The sequence below is a fragment of the Scylla paramamosain genome, chromosome 7 (genome assembly GCF_035594125.1).
Source record: "Scylla paramamosain isolate STU-SP2022 chromosome 7, ASM3559412v1, whole genome shotgun sequence".
Taxonomy (NCBI): Eukaryota; Metazoa; Arthropoda; class Malacostraca; order Decapoda; family Portunidae; genus Scylla; species Scylla paramamosain.
Window position 1 is genome coordinate 4,005,001 of NC_087157.1, and position 7,500 is coordinate 4,012,500.

At 38.2% G+C, this 7,500-nt stretch overlaps 1 protein-coding gene across 4 annotated transcripts in view; it reads right to left on the minus strand.

The window, feature by feature from the left end:
* LOC135101925 (RNA-binding motif, single-stranded-interacting protein 2-like) overlaps positions 1–7,500 on the minus strand; it is a 78,903-nt gene that overhangs the window by 24,378 nt on the left and 47,025 nt on the right. The window lies entirely within an intron of this gene.

Sequence of the window (7,500 nt, forward strand, 5' to 3'; positions counted from 1 at the left end):
ACACACACACACACACACACACACACACACAGATGGCATGGTCAGCTGATCACAGTCATGCTAAACTCTGCGTCAGTTTCCTTGCGGGTCACAAAGAGGAGGAGGAGGAGGAGGAGGAGGAGGAGGAGGAGGAGGATGGGTGTTTCATGAACGAAATGGAGGAAGCAAGGAAGGATGGATAGATGGAAGGAATGATAAAATTGAATGGAATGGGGAAAAGGAAAGGAAAAGGAAGTTGCACATATATATCATGGAAATACGTATGGAAGATTAAAGGCGAGAAAAATCAAATTTCTATCTTAAGGTAAATAAATGATATAGGTAAATCTGAAGGTAATAACAAGCATGAAGAGAAGGGAAAGAAGAAAAAAAATGGAAGAAAAGAAGGAAATAAGGGCACGGAATGGAGGAGAAATAAAAGGCTGGGAAGAAATACGAAAGGCAAAATGATAGGAGGAGGAGGAAGTGGTGGTGGTGGTGATGGTGGTGACGTGCTACTATTGCTATCCTTCCTGTGCAGAGTCATCACCACCATCACCACCACCACCACCACCACCACCACCACCATGGTTACCTTAAAGAGTGGTGGTGGTGGTGGTGGTGGTGGTGGTGGCACCCTTCATTCAATCAGTCAAATGAATTTTCTTATGACAATATCGTTTAATTCAGCTTTGGTTCCTAATCTTCGATCCAGGAGTTTTCACGTTAAAATATCATTGGATTTTCCTTGCTTTCGTGTATATATTCTTTAATCTATTTCTTTTCTTTACTTTTATTTTTTTTCCAGCTTGTTACGATCATTCATGCTCTGTACATAATCAATGCGCCTCAGTGTCACCTCTCGAGTGTCCCTGATATTATTAGTTCACTTATCTAATTTAAAAGTCAAAACATTTACTGAAAGAAATATATTACTCCCACTACTACTACTGCTACCACAGTATTAATATCAAATTCACGTTAGGTAAGTAAATGTTCATAACTTCCCCACCACAGCGATGGTCTTGCACGTAATGGAACCTCACGCCAGGCACAAGCCACTACCAGGAAACCAACAAGGAAAAAAGAAAAAGACCACCACGTATATCCTCCGCGCAACAGCGAAGTCACAACGATAAAATAAAAGTGAAAGCATATTTTGGAGCCAGAGACGCCGAAATAAAGAAAAGAAAGAAAAAAAAAATAAAAAAAAAAAATATATATATATATATATAAATATATATATATATATATATATATATATATATATATATATATATATATATATATATATATATATATATATATATATATATATATATATTCTGTACCTAACATGAAAAGGTATGGGTAAAGTGTATTTTATCTATTTATTTACTACTATCATTATCTTTTACCAGTGTGTGCATACATCTATGGACCAAATTCTGAGACACTTCTGACCGCACCTCCACTGCTTTCAGAAGGCTCTACTTGATGTTATACGGGCTTTTAAAGATGTTTATATGGTTCAAGAGACAGATTAACGAGACTTTTACATTATTAACAGGAGAAACACATTTGAGAACCTGGCTCATCATCTGTGGTATTTGAAAACAGTCATGGTGGGAGAGGAAAGCGTTTCAGAATACGGAGCTATGTATGTAGGTAGGTAGGTAGGTGGTAGAAAGGCATTCCAAGGCTACATCAAACATATAGCCTGGTGACTCCTTCCTTACCCTTGCAAGTCACGGTTCCCCTTATCCCCTAAGGAAACGTCCCTTGTTCGTGGTTTATGCAACACTGCCGCGACTCTAGGCACCTACACTTCATTTCTTCCCAGTCTAATCCTGAAGCAGACCAAGGCCGGGGGTACCAGACCACGTCCCTTTTATCCCTCGACAGACCCACTGGCGGAGGAATGAGCTCAAGGCCGGTGACGCAACACAGCACAAAGCCATCAGTCCAGCGCCGATGATTACCACACACGCCATTGCCTGTGACTGCTATGGCTGCTCCTGAAGCTCAATCAGATGGTCTGGTGCATGTTCAGGGCATAATTTTGGCCGATTCCACTCAAGACAAAGGGAATGAATGATCAAATAGTTGAAATCTGTTTGTGGCTTTATTAATTTTGCTTCAATTCATCTATTTATCTATTTATTTATTCTAAATATTCATTTATTCAGTTGCCTGGTTAGCTGATTGGTTGATAAGTTGCTTGGTTAGTTATTCATTGATTCATTTCCTTATTTTTTTTTGTTCAGTAAAATCATGTGAATTAACAAGAGCCATGAAGTCATTAGCACTAAAAATAAGCCGGTTAAATAAATATCAACAATAATAACGCCGCCTTATCGTCTTATAACTCCCTATTATAACTTAACGGCAAAAATTAGATTCATGCAACTCAGCCCCTCAAAGTCCTGTAAACAAACACCGAAGATATCAGCGTCATCCATGGTCTCAGAATTCTTTTTTAACTAACGGCAACAACTAGCAGGCGACACTTATCGTCTTAAAACTCTTTAAATGAACGCCGACGAAACATAATAACACCATAACACCAGCTATCATCGCATAATTTTTTCAAACTTAACAGCAACGATTAGCTCACGACACGCATCTCCTCGGAACACTTTAAACTGACGTCACCGCTCTGCAGCACACCAGCCATGGCACCCAAGCTTCACGTTCACATTTATCTCTGTAGTTTGGGATTAGTTACAGCAGGCAGCTTCCACAAACATGTTTCAAGTGATTAACTAAACAAACCAATATTAAGTCACAGCTGCCTCCGTTCATCTATCCGAGTGCAAAGTGGCTTCTATTTATACACTATACGGGTGCCGTTGCCCTCACCACGTCCAAGAGGTGCCCGGATGTCCGGTCAAGAAGGAAACATCCCACAGACATACAATACTCCCCAAGTCCCAAAGCAAGACTGCAACACCAAGCACCTCCAACAACTCCGAGTCACAACTCTGAGCTACGTATCTCAAGCACAGTACGTAAAACTCACCCACACTAGCACTCTATTCGGTACACCGCTCATAGTCACCATTCCTAGAACACTGATAACTGCTCCACTCAAATAATTCACTGAAGCTTGCCACGTGAAAATTGCTCCATCATACAACACTTATTTTGAGTCTTCGGGTGATTGTACTGAGCATACTGTGAATGGAAGGAAAAGGCTCTGTTGATAATCTAATCCTCAGTCCTGTGCAGTCTAATAATATTGCTGAGTAATTACAACATTCATCCGCAGTATTCAGAAAGTCGTATGGATGATTGCTCCTTCAGACAGTGAATGGAATGGATAAGGTCTACTTGTTAATCTAACCCTCAACGCTACTTGCTATTCGTGGAGCAATCCCGAAAGGAACCTTGTCGGGTAGAATTGTCATTAGAAAGTATTTGGGTCTGACAGGAGTAATTGTTCTAATGTGAGTGGCAGGAATAAGATTTACTTGTGGATCTAAACCTAAATTCACAGCCAGTCGTAATTGTCAGGTAAAATACTCTTCAGCACTTGGACTCTCAAATTCAGAGGCGATTGTTCCTTGCAGGTTGTGAGTGAAAAGAATAATGCTCACTTTAAAATCTAAGCTTCAGCTCAATGCCAGTTGTCATTCGTACAGCAAATGCCAGCAAGACGCCAATACATCAAGCACCACACCCATGGGTACAAAACAAGGATGTATTCTCCATTACATCAGAATCCTGTTTTGGCTACGTCTAACATTCTATAGTGAAAACTGTTGTTTTTTCAATTGTGCTTTTTGTGATTCTAAAGATAGTTCACCAAAGATTCAGTATCATCTATGAAAAAAAAAAAAAAAACACTGCAACGATTGTCTTTTGTTAACATTCTGACAACTGTAAAAAAAAAAATCAAATAAAAAAAATCACAGAGGAGAGAAAGAAGAGAAGGTTAGCTCATCTTACTACGCTACAAACGTATTTACGCGTCTGAAAAGTTGTCAGTCATAAAGAGAAAAATTGTCTAGTAGTGAAACGGATGATCATGTCTCTCGCCTTTATAAAACATTCCTTAGGAGAGCCCGAAGTGTTTCAAAATACGACTCCAGTAACACACCAACCTCGTAGACATTATTATTATTTTTTTGGAGAGAATGCCTTTACTAGACAATCTAATCCTCAGCTCAACGCCAGTAGATCTTCTGTACAGGAAACTCTAACAAAACATGAATATATTAAAACACCGCACCCACGACACCGGATGGAGAGGATGAGGAGGAGGATAAGCGGGCGCCAACGATGGGCCTAACTTAAATGTCACCCTCGGGAATGCTACAGAGACTGGTGTATAGGACTGTAGGTATGAAGAAGCTGGTAAGAGGGACACTGATATCGACCTATGCTCCAACTTGATAATGATATAGTAGTAGTAGTAGTAGTAGTAGTAGTAGTAGTAGTAGTAGTAGTAGTAGTAATAATAATAATAATAATAATAATAATAATAATAATAATAATAATAATAATAATAATAATAATAATAATAATAATAATTATAACAACAACAATGATAGTCCTGCTTATTTTGGCGTGGCCTGACAACCGAAGATGAGGAGGCAGATACGAGAGTAGGAGGGAGGAGCTGAGGGTGTGGAGGGTGTGGAGGGAGTGGTGGTGGTAGTGGTGGTGGTAGTGAAGTGGAAGTCGATAATGACAGCCACTGAGCGATTGCCTGGATGACTAAACACATTATTATTATCATTATTATTATTATTATTATTATTATTATTATTATTATTATTATTACTATTATTATCATCATTACTATTACCATTATTATTAACATCATCACCACCACCACCATTACTGTACCGTATTTACTCCCAGTCACACTCCATCTATCTGGCCATTTCCTATGATAATGGATATCACACACACACACACACACACACATACACACACACACACACACACACACTATACCTATCCATATTTCTCAACTGTGACTGACAGGGATGGTTTGAGAGAGAGAGAGAGAGAGAGAGAGAGAGAGAGAGAGAGAGAGAGAGAGAGAGAGAGAGAGAGAGAGAGAGAGAGAGAGAGAGAGAGAGAGAATTTGCTATAGTTACTAAATGGTAAAAAAAAAAAAAAGAGAAAATGTTTTCTGAGAATCAAATATTGAATAGCAAGAATGACTATGAACGCTAATATTACTATTAATAACCATAATAATAATAATAATAATAATAATAATAAAAATAATAATAATAATAATAATAATGTGGTCCAGTGACTCTTCCAATTTTCCTATCCATTCTTTAATTTTCCGCGTCACATCTGTCAAGTCTTTTATCTTGACCAAACTGTATATTCTTTCTACAAATCCAGGTCACATTAGTACTTCCTGATCTGCTCCTTATATTATATCACTCATGTTTCACTTTTCTTCTAGACACTATAATAACCGATAAAATTAGTTTCCTAGCACATTTCACTGACAGTACTTTCACCCCCACCCTTCTCTCTCTCTCTCTCTCTCTCTCTCTCTCTCTCTCTCTCTCTCTCTCTCTCTCTCTCTCTCTCTCTCTCTCTCTCTCTCCACACTTCACAGCCACAGAAAACATTTTACAAATCTATATTCTCAAATTCAGCTTTTTACCTTTTGTATATACGAGTACATATGTCTCCCCTGAAATCCCTGAAAGCCTCCCTTCCTTAATGTTTCTCTTCTAAACCTTCGCTCCATCCCCACCGCAGCAGCTGACATGAGCCTTCGCTATAATATTCTCACCTAGGTAATTAATCATTACCTGAAGTGTTATAATTCTTTCCCATTCAAGACTATCTCCTGTTAAACTTAGACTGTTTGTATGTGTAAAGAAAGCGAGCCAAAAACTATAAATAAATAAGTTGTTAGATAAACAAATAAATAAATTAATTAATTAATTAATTTATTTATTTATTTATTAATTAATTAAATATATATAAAATAACGTATATATGAAAAGTCTTCTTAATTGCCTCTCCTCCCAAAATGTTTACTTCATCAGTATTCTTTTTTGCATTCAGTTTCACTTTCATCCACGTTCCTCAACAATCAACTATAACAATAACAATAACTAATAATAATAATAATAATAATAATAATAATAATAATAATAATAATAATAATAATGTTAACAAGAACACGAAAAAAACAGTAACAGCACCAATAACAATAAAAAAAAATAACTAGATAAAAATAAGACAAAATAAAACAACAGCAGCAATAACAATAACAGTAACAATAATAATAACACCACTAAACATCAGTAATAAACAACAACGTAACACCTACAAGTCAATAAATCAAAGTAGTTGTCTATAGTCTATTCCCATCATTAGCCATTACCATCCATCACCACCACCACCACCACTACCACCACCACCACCTCCGTCCCGTGACGCGACACACCCATGGATTACCAGGTATTAAGGGCAAGCCGGGGTGCACTGCGGGGTATTTTCAGCGTCCGATGCGTCCACACAAAGTAGTATTAGCATCAGTGGCGTAGTAGCGGTAGCAGTATTAGTGGGAGTGATGGTGGTGGTAGTAGAGTGCACGAGAACTAAATTAAACATAGTATGAGCGTTTTTTTTTTTTACTGAATTACTTTTTGCTTTTTTTTGCTAAGATTGTAGTGGTGATAACGGTGGTGTTGACTGTGTGTGTGTGTGTGTGTGTGTGTGTGTGTGTGTGTGTGTGTGTGTGTGTGTGTGTGTGTGTGTGTGTGTGTGTGTGTGTGTGTGTGTGTGTGTGTGTGTGTCAGTCCCAAGATTATAATTGCTCGCCTAACACATTACAGTATTACAGTATTCTTCTTTAACTCTACTCGAACCACAGCAGCACGATGCCACCCGCTACTCACCACGACTCGGCGGAATGTACTTGTGGCCTTGGCTTTCCACCGTCTGTTGCAATGCTTTTTTTTTTTTTTTCCTTCTATATGCTGGGTGAGTGATAAGCACAGTCATGGCCAATAATAGTCGTTTAACATATAGCACCCACTTCCACTGTGTTAAGCGTGTTTCCTCAATCTTCAAGACCTCTGAGATGATGAGAAACCACGAATTATTAGGTTACTTCCACATTACTAGAACATTACAAGATTTCAGACAAGGAAAAACACAAGACTCGAAAGTAAGTGCATTTTATCCACTTATGTGTTCAGCGTTCTTCCTCAAGCAAGTCCTGAGAAACTACGAATTATTAGGTTACTTCAACATTATCAGCACATCACTCTGGACTTCAGACAGGGGGAAAACACAGGAGTCAGAGGAAGCTTGTGCAATTTATTCGATTTCTGACCAAGAGCGTACGGACATTATTTAGGCATGCAAAAACTAGCGCTGGTATTAGATGAAGTTGCTGCTTATGATTATTACTATTATTACTATGCTCACATCAGTAGTGCCCCGAGCTGCAAGCTTCCAAACCGTCAATCACGAATTCTAATTGCTTCTCGCATCTTATTCTTTTGTCATGATTTTCTTTCATGTTATCCGGGTTTTAAGTAAATA